The sequence below is a fragment of the Peromyscus leucopus genome, chromosome 2 (assembly GCF_004664715.2).
Source record: "Peromyscus leucopus breed LL Stock chromosome 2, UCI_PerLeu_2.1, whole genome shotgun sequence".
Taxonomy (NCBI): domain Eukaryota; kingdom Metazoa; phylum Chordata; class Mammalia; order Rodentia; family Cricetidae; genus Peromyscus; species Peromyscus leucopus.
The window spans coordinates 116,099,494-116,115,701 of record NC_051064.1 but is presented as its reverse complement, the minus strand read 5'-3'; the positions used below and the strand labels follow the sequence as shown (position 1 = coordinate 116,115,701).

At 47.8% G+C, this 16,208-nt stretch overlaps 1 protein-coding gene across 1 annotated transcript in view; it reads right to left on the bottom strand.

Moving 5' to 3' along the window:
* The window catches only part of Trabd2b (TraB domain containing 2B), a 202,149-nt gene that overhangs the window by 99,781 nt on the left and 86,160 nt on the right, over positions 1-16,208 (bottom strand). The window lies entirely within an intron of this gene.

Genomic DNA, 16,208 nt, shown 5'->3' with positions numbered 1-16,208 from the left:
CTCACCAGACTTAAAGAAGCTGCATCCATTTGGGGCTTATTGTCTCAAGAGCTCACACACACTCAAAGGAGCAGGGGCAGCAGGTGGTGCTTGGCAGAGGGAGAGAACTGTGCAACATAGAACAAATCATAGGGCCTGGGTAGTGAGGGAAGTAGAGTTTCAGTTGTCCTTCAAGGCATGGTACCATCTTTCAGACATGTCTACACCACCAGCTTTTTCTTTCTCTTATGTCTAGATCACACAACTGTTTTCCCTTTCTCAGAGGAGAAGGTCTGGACTCATGTCTAATAATATATAGCTCTGCAGGCCATATGGAGCCTAAGGAGGCAGCATACAGACCATTTATTATAGGCCAGGCCCCGAGGAACAGAACTTTTCCTAGAATGTTTCCTAGTTCAGAACCCACGAGTTCATGCAAAAGCTGAACTCTTAGCCATGGGCTTGTGAAATATTGGAATGCTCAGTGAAATGGCTCTTGGCTTCTGAAGATAAAACACTGGGTCTCCCAGCATGGGACAGGAGAAGGTGCCAGTGCTTGGGGGGGAAGTGAGATGGAGAGCTTTCTGTCACATGCCTTGGCACTGACCATGGCTGGGCTGTGAGCTGCCTTAGAGCAAGGAACAGCCTGCCTCGTGGGGGTCAGGAGAGAGTGCACAGCTTATAACTCCGTGATGAGACAGGAAGGGCATGGGCGTCTGAACTGTCAACAGACAACATGGCCAGTAGGTGAGCAGCCTGGCAACTCACCTCTCCAAGGCAGCTTGGGAGGAAGCAGGCTTTCAAAAAGGACAATCAGGAACTATTGTTCAAGGAGCTGTGAGGACAAGTACAGGAAACATCTTGGTCACTGCAGTTATGAAGGGGATTGCAGGTTCTGCCTCTGGCCCTCCTCATTCCCATGAAGTATTTCACAGGGCCTTTCACAGAGGTAACGAGATAGGGGATACAAACAGGAAGGAATCACGGGAGACAACATCAACACAGCTACTCTTCTCACTGTGCTTGAGAGATGAGGAAGAATTGGAAACCAGAGCTGGGGAGAGACCCTTGAGGTCCCCTTTCCTGTCCACTCACTTCAGAGATAAGGAGTGAGGCTCAGAAATAAGGGGTGTACAGTTCCTGTGTCTTCACACATGTCTCCTGCGGCCTCTCACCTGGGAGTTCCTCCTGTATCTCCCATGGCTGACTGGGCCTGCTGAGGATGGGATGATGGAAGGAGATAGGGCTCTTTCTTCCAGGCACTGAAATCTGGGGCAGGGTCTGAGCTGTGGGGCTCAGGTTCACAATACAATGAGAGGTCTGGAATGCCTCCAGGGTAGGCTGAGACCGAGTGTTAAAAGAAGACCAGCTCCCAAAGAGGAAACAGCCTCTGTTCAGAGTCAACAGAATGTCAGCATTCTGGGGAGACTGGTCCTCAGTCCAGGGGAGGCTGGAAATCCCTACTGCCATGTGGGCTGGGGGCTGTCTTCAACAGTCTCTGTCTCTTTCCCACCCTCTCTCCTCTCCACCCACCACACACACTGACTTTGTGAATGTTGCCCATAAACCTTGTAATTTTGATCCTCAACTAAAGAGGTCAAAGTAACTCACTCTGTCCTTAGGGATGTCACCGTAGTTTCTCAGTATCTCAAGCCATCTGAGAGTCTGACTCTGAGCCCCGACAAAGACTCCAGCCAATTGTCCTGGCCGCTGGGTACATGCACGTCTCTTTATTCTTATGATTCCTGCTGAGCCTTCTATTGGACTGTATGCTACAGAAACAGCATGTATTTACAGAATAAACATGTGAAGAAACCCAAGACAGACATGATGTTCCACCACTGAGAACCAAGGCTATGGAAACCAAAAGGAAACAGTGTTCCCTCTACCCCACAGGGTTCCAGCCTCCTGAAGGGTCACTTCATAATTCCTACTGTGACTGCAAAGAAGAGTCTGGAGACAGATATGCCTGCTTTGTCCCTGTGTAGCCACATAACCTTGAAAAAGAGGTCCACCCTCCAAATCTCAGTTCTGTCAACTCAAGTAGGGGGGAAAGCCCTCAGATCATAGGGCTGCTGGGAAAAATCAAATAAATGAGTCATGGGAAAGAGCCATGTAAACTCTTACAGAGAACAACGTGATGTCATTGTTGCCATGATTAGGAGAGGATGAAGTAGAGATCCAGGGACGGGGCGTGCGAGCCTAGCAACCCTGGAAAGCTAACTATGGCTGCAGGCCACTGGTGCAGACTGATGAGTGGACTGCTCCCAGCCCTGGAGCATGGAATCATTAAGATAAAGGGCACAGGGCCAGTCTGGGAGCCGGGCTCTGTACATAGAAGCGGTAGGGAGGAGCTAGAAAGCCCCAGGGACTCAGGATTCAGAGGTTTCTGGAAAAGGAGCTACAGGTGCACATAAGACAGCCACAGAAGCATATTTGAGAACATTCTAGAAACACCTCTAGTCCAGGACCTGCCCACGGGGGCCAATAGAACTGGGAGGGTGGTGAGGTGGGGGATGTCAGTGAGGGCTACCATCATTCAGACACTGATGACAGAAACAGCATTCATTCATGTTTCTGATTACTTGTTAAATATGCACATAAGTGCCAACTATGTGCTGGCCCTGGACTACATGCTGGGCCACTCCTGCATTTATCCCTTCATTCACCAATCCTGTAATAACCAGTGTTTACTGATACTCTTCTTGTGTGTTAGGTAGATCTAGTAGTGAGAGAAGCACACGTGGCCCTGTTCAGATTACAATGCACTTGGGTGGGGAAGGGACAAAGAAAACATGTTATAAATTATGACCGCCAGAGGAAATCAAAGTAGAAGTGGAGAAAGATGTGGGGGGTGAGCAAGAGACTGTGGATCAGCAGAGGCGACTGGAAAGGACGCTACAAAGTGGTGAAATTTAAGGGAAGGCTCAAGGAACTGGGCTGTAGCAAAGGATTGTAGTGCTTTGGGAGATGAGAATTCCACTCTGGAAACACCAGTGCTCCCTTGGCTTTGGTCCTTTATAAGACACAGATATATCTGTGCATGTGTTTGCATGTGTTCACCCTTTCCTTCCCCCCCCCATTCCTCCATCCCCTAGTCTGTCCATCCCTCCCTCCCTCCCTCTTTCTCTTCCTTCCTTCCTTCCTTTCACCTCCTCCTCTCTTCCTTTCACAATGACAGTACCCTGTATTTGTATTGGCAGGTGTCATGAAAACAGGGATGAATAGGAACTTCCTGGAGAGAACGTTGCAATCTCTGTCAAAATGTGCATCTTTTTTGAAAACCACTTCTGCACATTAGAAACATGCAAACATCACCTGAAGGGATGTCTGTGGTAGAACCATTTACAGAACTACAAATCACCTAAAAGTCAGATACAGAGATGCGATAGGAAGATAGTCTTCTATGAACAGATGATTTTTGCAGCTATCAACGTGTTTGCAAACTGTTGTCAGCGAGAAATTACCATGCACTCAGAAGGGACCGTGCCATGGAGGACTGACACCACATGGCCAAGAACATGCATGACCCAGGTGTAGTGTTAAAAACAGAAAGAATGAGAAATAGAAAACTTAGAAGAAGTTATCTCTGGAAAGGCAGGGGTGGTGTAGAAGGGAAACACTTGGGTCTAGGTGAGTTGCTGGGAAGAGTTTAGCTCTTGGGCTCCATGGTAGCTCCATAGTTGTTTATTATATTCCTGACAAATAAAACAAACAAGCAAAGACAAACTAAAGTTATCCACAGCCTAGCATGATGGGCAGTGGATATGATGACAAAATATTGGTTTCAATTTTATTTTAGATTTTGCATAAGTGCTCATCAAAAACAAATAAGAAAGCAATATACTGAAATGGTAATAATTATTCTTGGGTGGTTTTTATATTTTTATACTCCTCTATTTCCACAATAAAGTTATGCTATTTAATAAGTGCCAGCTAATCTTAAGGCCATCCACAAATGAGCCAAGAAGTCAAAAGAAAGAGGAACAGTTCCCACAGTGTCCTTCAACAAGATCTCCCAAGGACTTGAGGACTTCTCACTGGGTCCACCTCTCAGCAGCATCACCATGGAGCCTTGGATGACATTGAACACCCAAGTTACAGTGCCACCTTCAGTATCCAGGACAGTGGAGTCTCTTCAGAGAAGTACATGGAGAAGTGAATTGATTAGCCAACCAGCCAGGCTGTCACTCGCTCGTGGGTTACGGCTTTTGTTTTTATTTTTTGAATACAGAAACAATAGCTACACAGATCCAGTGAGGTAACTGATGCTGTTTTAAGCCATCAGGTTAGGGGGTCAGAATGTACCCAGCATAGGACATTGATGAGGTCAGAAGGGGGCTATGGGAGGACAGTGTACGGAGGGAGTGTACTAGCTTTGCACAATGAACAGAGCAATGAGGAAAAGGTGCCCTAGGGGTATCGAGACCCAACAGAGTCTCACCAGGGTAAGTCTGCCTGGAAAGAGGTCTGATCTCCCCCAGCATGGAGCCTCCATAGTTAAGCCTGCTTGATTCTGAGATTCAGCTAGCAGCCTCTTGCTTCTCAAAATAAACCAGGAGGACTAATCTGGACTTTCAAAGAAATAAGGATGGCACTTGTCATCATTTCTTCCTATTTTCAGTGTTAAGAGCTCTGTTTGTTGCCTTCCCTATCAGAAGTAGTCTAGTGGACAAGGGGTACTGAGAGACAGAGGCACAGCATGGACACTCATAGGTCGGACTCAGAAGGGTGGACCTTGGCCACAGGCCCTGGGGAGCCACAGAAGAGTCTGTGTGTTTTAGTGGCTAAAACCCATGCCACATAGCATATGCTTCCTTGGCCAAGAATGCCTTTGGTTTTCCTCAACTCTGCATGTTTTGGTCATATGCCCATGACAACTTGGGCTGGTGGTGGCATCAGTGGTGGAGATGGGATGAATTTTTAAGTATAGGCCTCATGTGGGTTTTGGTCTACACAGTAGTCTAATAAGAGGTGGTACTGGGAGATAGAGGCACATTCATAGGTCAGGCTGTCCCTTTAGATTTTATGGGTCACTTGGTCCATGTTTATCTTCATATGTCTGAGGACTCCAAGTTTCCCTAGGAGAAAGCTAAGGGTATTGACTGAGAATCATACCAGCTATGCTCTGTGGAGTGCTTAGAACACAGCTACAGCTCTGCTGAGAACCTTATGCTCATTTTCTCATTTGTGTCCTATGAAACAGTTCTGCTGATACCCCACTGTACAGCTGAGAAACTGAGGCACAGAGAGAGTAAGAGACAAACCCAATGCTTTTAGGGTGACTGAAGGACAGACTACAGCTTCTGAAGCCATCCATGTGTGATGATGTACATGGTCACACAGACAGAGACTCACTCATCTTGGTGAGTCTCTGTCTGTGTGACCACATGCTTCAATGACTATACTGGATCTTGAATGACAGATGAGCCAAGTTTTCTGAATATGCTAACCAGGCTATTTCTATGTTCTCGTAGGCATGGTGTGTCCATGTGAGCTCATTGCATGTGTGCATATCAATGTGTTCACATACAATTGTGCACAGCAGCAGCCTAAGCTAATTTGGATGAACCAACATGCTGTGTGTGTGTGTGTGTGTGTGTGTGTGTGTGTGTGTGTGTTTGTACATGCGTGTGCTTGCATACCCAAGTGTCGGGGCTGGCTATATGTGGTTGTGCTTCTACACAGCTCTGTCAGGAGTTAGGCAGGGCTCCGAGTCACATCTGACTCTGCCATGCTGTATGTGGGGAGAAGACAGCTGCCATAGCAGTCCCACCATGAAAGCTCTGTGTGCCCTTGTCCTCTGAAGCAGAAACAGTCCTGCTCCTCTTTAGGCAAACAGACCAGCAGGCAGCACTGCTGGGGGCCTGGCTCAGTTTATTTTTGGCAACCAAGGAGGCCCTGTGGCATTTAATTAATTCCACTCCCACTGTAAACACCAATAAACACAAGGCTCCAAAAGCAGAAGCACATCTTGTCCAATCCCCCTCCCCCTGCATGCTGCCACTGTGTAAGTGCCTCACTGTGGTAAGCACATTGTGCCCAAGTGCCTGCTCCAGGGGTCTCAGGATCGTCCCTCAGGATATGTACCTACAAATGGCCTCCTCCTTCCCTATTTTGACCCTATGAAGTCTGCTTCATTCAAGTCTCATCAGCTACATAACGGACTCCTGCAAACACCTTGGCAGGGAGGCAGGGCTCTCTGATCTCTTCTCTGGGCATTGGCCCACCTTCCTTACAGAGATAAAATGCAGGTCAGTCTGATGGCTGTTTGAGACAATCTGTGACTTTGCCACTCACATGGAGGTGTTGGAATATGTAGCATTGAGCTGAGCACTGAACAGAGAGCTTATGTGCAGAAACAACCACCCATGATGGTCCCAACACTGTGGGTTCTAGTGCTGGCCTCACAGTGACAAGCTCCAGACCATGTACTACTAAGTGTAAAGGGCAGCAAAGGTCACATAGATCTTCAGATTAGTTCATCAGGAAAAGGCCATATGTGGGTTGAGGAAGGGGAGAGAGCCTAGGGAAGGAGGCTCCTGGGGGCAAAGCAGAATCTGTACATCTGGATGAGCAGGTAAGGGTCCACAGAGGGAGTCAGTGACTGTAGGGATTGAGAAAAGGGTCTAAAAAGCTATTCACTCTGGGACTGTGCAGGACCCACTATATACACGCTAATGTATGACTTTGGGGGTGTCAATGAGACAGTAAGCTTTCACCAAGAGTGAGTTTTTCTTCAAAACACTTATAAATGATGAGTCATTGTAGTACTCCTCATCACTTAGGATGATATATCTTACTTCTTACGGCATCCCCACAACAGCCTGCCTCCATGCTCCAGGCTGGAGTAGAGGAGACGGAGGTTCAGAGCGACATATCTGGCCCAAGACTGCACCACATCAGAGCAGCAGAATAGAGCTGGACCCCAAGTTATTGTTCTCCCTGAGCCCTTATTCTTGACATTGCCTTAGTTCTCTAGCTCAAAGTACTGTTGTCTTGGTTTGTTTTCTATTTCTGTGAGACAGGCCATGACCAAAAGCAACTTGGGCAAGAAAGGGTTTATTTAGCTTACACACCCCTATTACTGTCCATTGAGGAAGGCCAAGGCAGGAACTCAAGCAGGACAGGAACCTGGAGGAAGGAACTAAAGCAAGACCAAGGAGGAATGCTGCTTACTGGCTTGCTCTCCATGACTTTCTCAGCCTGCTTCTTTTTACAACCTAAGACCAGGCCAGGCTGGCACTGACTAGAGAGGGCTGAACTCTCCCACATCAGTCATTAATCAAGAAAATGCTCCATAGACATACCTATGGGCCAAATGATGGAGGCATTTTCTTAATTGAAGTTTCCTCTTCCCAGATGACTCCGACTTGTATAAAGTTGACAAAACAAAACCAAATAAAACCACCCTACCCAGCACAACTAGTATGCTAGGCTTGGTGTTCAAGTTCCTTAACAGTTATGCTGACAGTTTTGATTTTTACTGAAATTCAAACCTATTGGTAGGAACAGGCACAAGGGGTCAAGTATAGAAAAGCTATCAGAGAGACAGGAAGAGGAGACAGTGATGGAGGAAAATGTGACCTTGGATCTGAGAGCCTAAGGAGGTGGGGTGCATTTTGGGGTTCCTTCTCTGCAGTCCTGGAGGAACCAGGAATTCAAAGCCTTAGGTTGTGTCCCATCATCAGGACATCTGGATGGCTAATCAGACCCAGAATAAACAAATGCTCTAGGGCATATTTGGAGTCTGCACCAAAGCAAAACACATTTACCATCTTTGTGTTCCAACTGCAGGGAGGCAGATGCTCAGAGGGGTGGCAAACGCAAAGCCACTGCTTGGACTCTGTGGTGTCTCACTTAGACGTATAAATGCCACTGGCTTAATCTTTATTTAGCAAGTTGCTTGTATTGCTCATTTTAGTGAAAGTAAAAACTATGCACAAAGCATCTGGGAATTCCACACCCCATATAACCACACCAGAGGCTCAGAAATTCCTAAGCCAGTACTTCTCACTTCTTGGGGATTTGGGGGGCTTAGAAGGGACCACTGTGCCAGTCTCCAGAGGAGGTTAACTTGCGACTAAGTTCTAAAAGCCCTGGATCAATGCTTGGGGTGGTTATGTAATGGGAAGCTGCAAAGATGCCAGCCTCCTGGTGCTGAACTGCAGGGTGGTCCATGAACAGTCTGGTTCTTAGTCTTTTGTGCCCTGTAGGGTGGCTTCCACAATCCTGCTGAAAATGGAAGTGGTCGCTGGATTTGCTAGGGCCAGTGAAATGTGATCAGAAGTGGTGCCTATTGCTTCTGGGTGACTGTGGGGACCGGTGTCAAATCTGTCTTCTTTCCTCTTCTCTTTTCTCCATAGTGGATGCTGTGAGGTCCCTTGATGGTATGTGACATTCGTGCAGTACTTGCAAGAAATGAACCTTTGTTGTTTGAGGCTATTAAGAATTTTAAGGGTGGTTGTTCCAGCAGCACACCCAACTATCTAAACATTTACTTCCTGGGCTCACGTGCCTGCTCGGGGTGCCCGGAGGCACACTGGCGTCTGACTTGTCTCAATCCTTCTAGCTCAGTGCCTTCGTCACATGGCAGCCCTAGATAAGGTTCAAGGACTCTGCGGACTGGTCACTTCATCTCTTTGGCCTCAACTCTCACCAACTCTTGCTCTATCTTCTAAGCTCCATTCAGACCAAGTTATTTCAGCTATTCCAAGGAGCCATGCTTCTCTCTCCCTGAGAGCTGTGCACATGCTGATCCCATACCTAAAATACTTAACTGTCCTCCTCATTAACCGATTTCTGAATATCCTTCAGTTCGCAGCTTATTCTGCCTCCTCCAGGAAGCCTCCCCTGACTCCCAGTCCGGGCGAGGTGGCCATCTAGTACCTCCACTCTTAACAGTTTGCATCTCTTACATGGTATCTATTGGTTTGCAGTCAGTACGCCTTCAGGTGGTGCACTCCTTGAGAGTGAGGCCTTTGTCTATTTTGTTGCTTAGAATCTCCAGTGCCTGCCATTGTGTCTGCCATGGGGTAACGGTGAGGCGGAATGAATGGACAGTGAGCACCTCCATGCATGGGTCCTCTGATGGAGGAAGGGGACAGTGCCTTAGCGGAGCAGGGCACCTTCCAAGCACAACCTCCCCAAATCTCTGCTTGATGGGAAAAGCAAGAGAGTTCGTGGTGATAAATGGAGGCCTTTAGAGTGGCTCAGTGGCCGGGACACTTGGAGGGCAGCAGCCTGGGCCTCCTGGGGAGCTAATGGTTTTCAGAAGCAGTTTGGGAGGGAGTCCTGCGGTAGTCGGTAGTAGAAACAAAACTTAACCTTACCCGGCCCCTTGTCCTGAGCGCTCGGCTGAGGTACTGCTCAAAGGAGCTTAATGAATTATTATGTCCACATTGCTCGCTGATAAATGACAGTCTCATGCTCCATTACCAAATGCTGGTTGTAATATTTAATCAAAGTCTAGTTTTATGCATCAGTTGGTTTTGCAAATAATATTTATGGGTCTGGAATGCCTTCAACCTTCAGGCATACAGCCGAAGAGAATCTTTGTTCTTCAGCTACTGGACAAGACCAGGGAAAGTGAGAGAAAGAATGTAAGTGTGCTGCTGCCTGGCCAATGGCAGATCTCCCACTGATGTCAGAGATGCCAGGCCGGATACAAATCAGATCCTTCACACCCAGAATCGTCCTCAGGTCCAAATCTGTGTCCTATTTATCACACAGCTCCTTAGTCCAAATCCAATTCGTCACTGAACTCACCCTTCTCTAGGGAGCGCTCCATGACCAACCTAGCCAGGATCGCCTGTCTTCTGAGAATTCTTGCTCTGACCCACATGGGGCACTTGTATTGCTTTGCATCTTGGGGTGATTTTACCCTGCTACTCTTGTAGGTTTCCCTGGAACAGGCAGAGGTTTCTCCTTTCTTCTCACCACCTTCCCAAGCTGCTGGACACCTAGCTGGAGTAATGAAAAGCACCGAGGTCACAGCCCCTGGACTCTGCCCACAGAGGAACTCCAAACATTACTAGAGTCTGCTGCTATGGTCAGCCATTCACTGACCCCTGCTCTTGTCCCTATGCTTCCTATTTCAGTGACCATACCATTTGAGATGTCTGGAAGAGTCTGAGAATCTGTCCTCTGCCTCTTTTAATCATTCATCCATTCACTCTTCATTCTTCTCCCATTCTCAAATGCTCAACCCTCTAAAAACAAATCTCCTCCACTTCGGAGGCTCCTAAGTAGGAGCAGGAGCCATTTCTTTTTTTTTTTTTTTTTTTAAATTTTATTTTATAATTTAATTTAATTTTAAATATCAGCCATGGATTTCCTTGTGCCCCCCCTGCCTTCCCCCCAGCCCACCCCACATTCCCTTCTCCTCCAGGGTAAAGACTCCACTGGGGATTGAGTTCAGCCTGGTAGATTCAGTCCAGGTAGGTCCAGTCCCCTCCTCCCAGGCTGAGCTAAGTGTCCCTGAATAAGTCCCAGGTTCCAAACAGCCAACTCATGCACTGAGGACAGGTCCTGGTCCCACTGCCTGGATGCCTCCCAAACAGTTCAAACTAATCAATTGTCTCACTTATCCAGAGGGCAAAGATACCTCCACAATAGACTACTGGCAATGGGTGAGAGAAAGCCCGAACTGACCTACTCTAGTGATAGGATAGCCAAACACCCTAATTGTCGAGCTAGAAATCTCATCCAATGACTGGGGGAACCGGATGCAGTGATCCACGGCCAGGCCCCAGGTGGAGCTCTAGGAGTCCAATTGGCGAGAAAGAGGAGGGTTTGTATGAGCAAGAATTGTTGAGACCAAGATTGGAAAAAGCACAGGGACAAATAGCCAAATGAATGGAAACACATGAACTATGAACTACTAGCTGCTGAGCCCCAACTGGAGCCATTTCTTAATAGGTTAACTCCCTCACATACATTAACACACTCTTCCCAAGTCTCAGATAGCAGCTGTTATTTCTTTTTTTGTGTTTTCCAAGGTTTATTTTTATTTATGTGTATGTGTCTGTGTGAGTAACTTTCACATGTGTGTTAGGTACCCATGGAGGCCAGAAGCAGGCACTGGATTCCCTGGAACTAGAATTACAGATGGTTGTGAGTTACTTGAAGTGGATGCTAGGAATGGAACTTGGGGTCCTCTGGAAGATCAGCAAGCAGTCTTAGACACGGAGCCAGCCCTCTCTCCAGCCTCAGTAGTTGCTATTTATACTAGTCCTATCCTGCAACACAGAATCTGGGGCTTTGAGAAGTTAAATGGTTTGCCCAAGGTAATACACTTGCAAGTATAGAAACAGAATTCTGTATGTAAGATTGACCCTGGAGCACCCCGCCCCATCTTAACCTTGGCATCCTACTGTCTCTTTCAGATAGTGGTGGTGTACCTATTACTGCTGATGATTCTATCCACAGCTCTGAGTGGAGAAGGGCTTGGGAGTCATGACTCAGTTTCTCCTAAATCAGGCTCAAGAGCTTTTCTGTTCGGAGAGGAAATCAGACTCAAATCTCAGACTTTGCAAAATACTTTCATCCCTGGGTGGCTTAAACTGACCAAAGCCTTTGACCCAACTGTTAAATGCCATGGCTTCGATCGGGGCCCTGGGAGAACTGCCTGCCTCCCAGGGGTGCAGGAGAGCAGTGCAGAAAGGCAGTCAGTAGAGTGTCAGGCAAGGTCCCCATCTCTCAGAGTCTTGAGTAACCCGGCCCCTCCAAGCAGCCCCGGGTGCTCCTTGCCAGCCTCCTTTCTCATTAGGGTTTCTCTGACAACCTGAGGATTTACAACGTGAAATGTTTCCATTTCCCTGACATGATGCCTCTGCATCAAAGCGCCCGTGCCTGCCCTCTGAAGCCTGGGATGAAGGTGACTTTGAGAGGGAGACAAATGAATCACTGGGCTAATGTCCATCCCTTTCTTTCCCCATAATACATCTGTTTATTATTGAACAGGGGCTTGCACGGTTCCATGATGAATTGCCTTCTCCTCCATAGTCCTGTCCCCAGACGGCTGGGAAGGCTGGAGCGTCTTCCAGGAGCATCTGCTTTTGATCTCTAGTCCTTTTAAATCTTGGGTTAAAATCTTAGTCTAGTCAGATGGGCTTGCTAGCAGTAAGGAAGTAACCTTGGCACAACCATCCGGGTCCTCTCTAAAGGGACCGCAGGATTCCCTTACTCAGTCTAGGAGAGGAGTAGGGCCTTGACCCAGAGGGGTGCCCCACTCTACTGGTTCCCTAGATAGTTCTCATTCACAGGTGCAGCGCCCTAGGTATGCTGGGAGGTCGGGAGTGGAAACGCAGGCCATCCTCTCCACAAGGTGCTGCCTGGAGAGCAGCTGGGCCTGTGGCCTCCAGCCAAAAACACACCAGACACCTGCTATCATTCCTTTTATCTCTTTTTCGGGCCTCCTCTGGAATGTCACTTCTTTGGGGAAATTGCTCTTGACCATCTCCAAACTGTGTGCAATAGCAACGGCTACCTGTTAGCCAAACCCACATCCTCTTCCTCTGGGGCAGGCAGTCTCCATGGCAGGTGAACAAGGCCACAGGACTTAGGGAATGAGGTTGCTTCCAAGCCTGCCACCTAAGGCCCTCTCTAGTGTGATCCATGTTACTTTGCCAGGGGTCTCTTCTCAGGGATGGGCCTCTGGGTTTTCTCTGGTCTATTGCAAACACCCATACTAGGGCTGTGAAGCCACTGAATATGGGCGTTCGTTGTCACAATAATTGGTGTTGTCTAAAGCTTGGTCCTTGAGGCACATACTTCTCTAGCCCCTGTATCTCTGCTGTCACCCCATTTTCGGGAGTAAATAGCAGGCCATCTGTCTCTTCCCTAGACAGGGGAGAGAAGCCATGTCTCTCCTTCCCCACTGAAAATTTGGGCCCAACATAGCACCTGGGACACAGAAATAACCCAATGAACACCTACCTACTGTATGTTAGACCGTCTAGGTGTCACAGCTGAACTCCTGAGCTGCCAGGTATGAAGTCAGGAACCTGATTTAGGACTCGCCTCTGCCACACAGAAGCCAGGTACTTCTCTCCATATCTCTAAGCTTCAGTTGTCCTTATTTGTCATTGGAACAGAGAATGCTCTCATTCTCAGGGTTTAGGGGACACAGCCAGTGGAACTGTTACTATGCCATGCTGATAGCAAGAACTTGAACCTGAGAGGGTTGGGGGCAGATGGGTCCTTAGAGGCGCTAAGTCCAGTGTGCATTATCCCTAGACAGACTGTGAAGGGTGTAAGGCCAGCATCACCAGGAGACTGTCAAAACAAGACCCTGCAAGGTTAAGCCACTAGGTCAAAGACACACAGCAGATAAGCCTTGGTGACTATGAATGAGGACACAGTGGACAGACCACCCTCCAGGTCTCTGGAATCCTGGACTAGCATTCCCCTTGGATGAGTCTTCTCTGCCCCTGGGACATGGCTATGAAGACAGGTAGTTCCACCAGCTGGGCAAGCCGAGGCATGACCTTTACCCTCTCTGGGCCTTAGCTTTGCAGTCAAGAACACAAAATTCCCTTCTGAAGGTTTCTAAAGTTTGTGAACATGTTCTGGAGAGATGGCTCAGCAGTTAGGAGCACTGGCTGCTTTTCCAGAGGACCTGGGTTCAATTCCCAGCACCCACACAGCAGTTCAAGACTGTCTACAACTCCAGTTCCAGGGGATCTGACACTCTCAGACAGACAGACATGCAAGTAAAATACCAATGCACATAAAATAAAAATATATAAATAATTAAAAAGTTTGTGAGCATGCTCAGCATGGAGTTGTCCATAAATTAACCACTAGCCTCCTCGGCTCTCTGGCCTTCCCCGCCTCCACCTTTACTTTTCTTCTAAAAGAAAGGGTCTTGTGTATCTCAGGCTGGCCTTGCAATTGCTATGTAATACAGGGTGACCTGGAATTCTCCAATGTTGAGATTAGGGGATTACAGGCATGCACTACCATGTCTGGTTTATATGGTGCTAAAGATTGAACCCAGGGCCTTGTATATACCAGGCAAGTGCTCTACCAATGTGGCTACATCCCCTATAAGCTTTTTATTACCTGATGTTATTAAATTGCTGAATGTCAACAGCTGTGCCTCCTTTTCTCATCTTAGAAAAATGTCCTTTGTGACTCAAAAGCCTGATGTGATAGTCAAAGCAAGCACGGATGCCACTCTGCTTTGTAAACTGTAGGCCAGGCTATTTGCGCGCTGTTAATAATAACTGCTCGTAGTTTTAATAATAGATTGGCAGCTATGGCCCACAGTGGTAGAAGCCCCGGCCACAGAGCTGGGTCACAGACTCGGTTGGGTAGCAATTACAGAAGTGTTGTGAAGGATAAAATAGCAGGGACTGTGACCAACTTCTAGCCCTGCCTCTGATGTGGTAGTGGCAGTGGCTGGTGTGGTCACTGAGGTGGCAGCTACTGCAGGAGTGGCAGGAGTGACAGACTTGCCACAGGAGCAATGACAGAAATCATCTCTACACTCAAGCCACACTGGCCCCTTGCTGTTTCTGTTTTCCTGGGCAAAACCGATGTGGCTGTAGCCCCCAACAAATATTCATGGTCTCCAGTGTACCCAGAAATAAGAGCCATCGTCTCAGGAGACCACTGCCCCTAGAATATACAAGGAACTGTGTACTCACAAGTGACCAAAGGGTCAACTGGCCTACCCCTGAAGCCTCTGGTCTGCCAGATGAACATCTCTATGAGCCTTCAAGACTCCCCTAAGCAAATCCAGGTAGGAGTTCATTCTCCCACAGTCCCTGATTACTCATTCAATAATTGTCTATTGGAGACCTTCTATGGGTCCTGGAGAAGAACAAAATGATGCCCAGCTATGGAGGAGTCCTGAGTGCACCTTTGTTGTGGAAAATAGGCAGCTCCAGGGATAGTCCCATCCTTGTTTGGTCCAGCATGGACTACTACCTGGAGCTCCTTCATCCAGCAAATCTTTTTAGAGCTTTCCACAGACAAGAAAAGGAGATACTGGTAAAAGCCATTGTGAAATCCCAGTCCCAGCTCAGTCTGACCTCGGGCAAGGTGCTTAATCTCTGCTTTGGTTTCTTCAACTGCAGGTTTGCTGTGAGAACTACAGGAGTTATTACTGCAAGGGATGTGTTTAGTACTGAGTGCACATAGCAACACGGTGGAAATGTCAGCTGTGGGAATGCCAGGGATCATGTTAGGCACTGGCCACACTGCAAGCAGGAAAAGTCTCAGGTCTTCCAGAGCTCTTGTTTCAGCAAGTGGCAGTTGATAAATCTATGTCAGGCAGGCTCTGCAGCTGTGAACAATACTTCCGAGAGCAGAGACAGTGAATACCAAAGGCTACTGTTTAGGTACCTACGTGGTCTTTTCTGAACACTTGAAAAAGGCTTGGATGAAGCGAGATATGAACTGGTACCACCCGGGTCAAAGGGTTGATGATAGAGGCAGAAACATGCTTTGCATGTTTCCGGAAAAGCAAAGGACCAGTGTTGCTGGGTTGGAGTGAGGGGAGGGGGTGGGGTGGATGAGGAGTGGGGCAAAGAAGTTGGGAGCCAATTATGCAGAGCCTTCAAGCTAAAGCTTTTGCCAGTAGTAAAGCTGGAAGCCCACAGAGGGTTTTGATCTAAAAAGTATGAGTTGATCAAATGTCATGATTTGAAGGATGGTTCCAGGTGCCTTGGAAGGTGAAGATTCAGAGGTGGGAACATGACATAAAACAATAGTTGGGGGGGGGATTCATCACATGCAAGTGGTGATGGTGGCCTGGGTCATGGGATGAAGCTGGGGAGGTAGAAAAAACAGCGGAATTCCATGTGTGTTCAAAGTGTAGCAACAGCTTGGTTTGGACATGGGATATTTGAAGGAAGACAGCATTCCAGGGTGGGCCTCAGACTTCTGGACTGAAAAACTGGCAGAACAGAGCTGGCTTGGGTGAGTCAGGACGAATGGTCCTCTGGTTTTGAAGTTGTTAAGTCTGACGTGGAGATTTGCTACTCAAGTGGAGACTCAACCCAAGTGATAAGTGAGTCTGCAGAGTTCATACAAAAGGAATTTGAGGCTGATGAGAGCGATGGACAGTCCTTAATGGAGAGTCTCTCCATTATGATGAAGTGCAGAAAGACGAGAAGAGACCTGAAACCCAAGCCTGGGACCCTACCAAGTTCAGAGGCAGGGGGAAGTGGAACTGTCAAGGACATTTGCCAGTGGAGATGAGAGTGACGAGGAGAGTG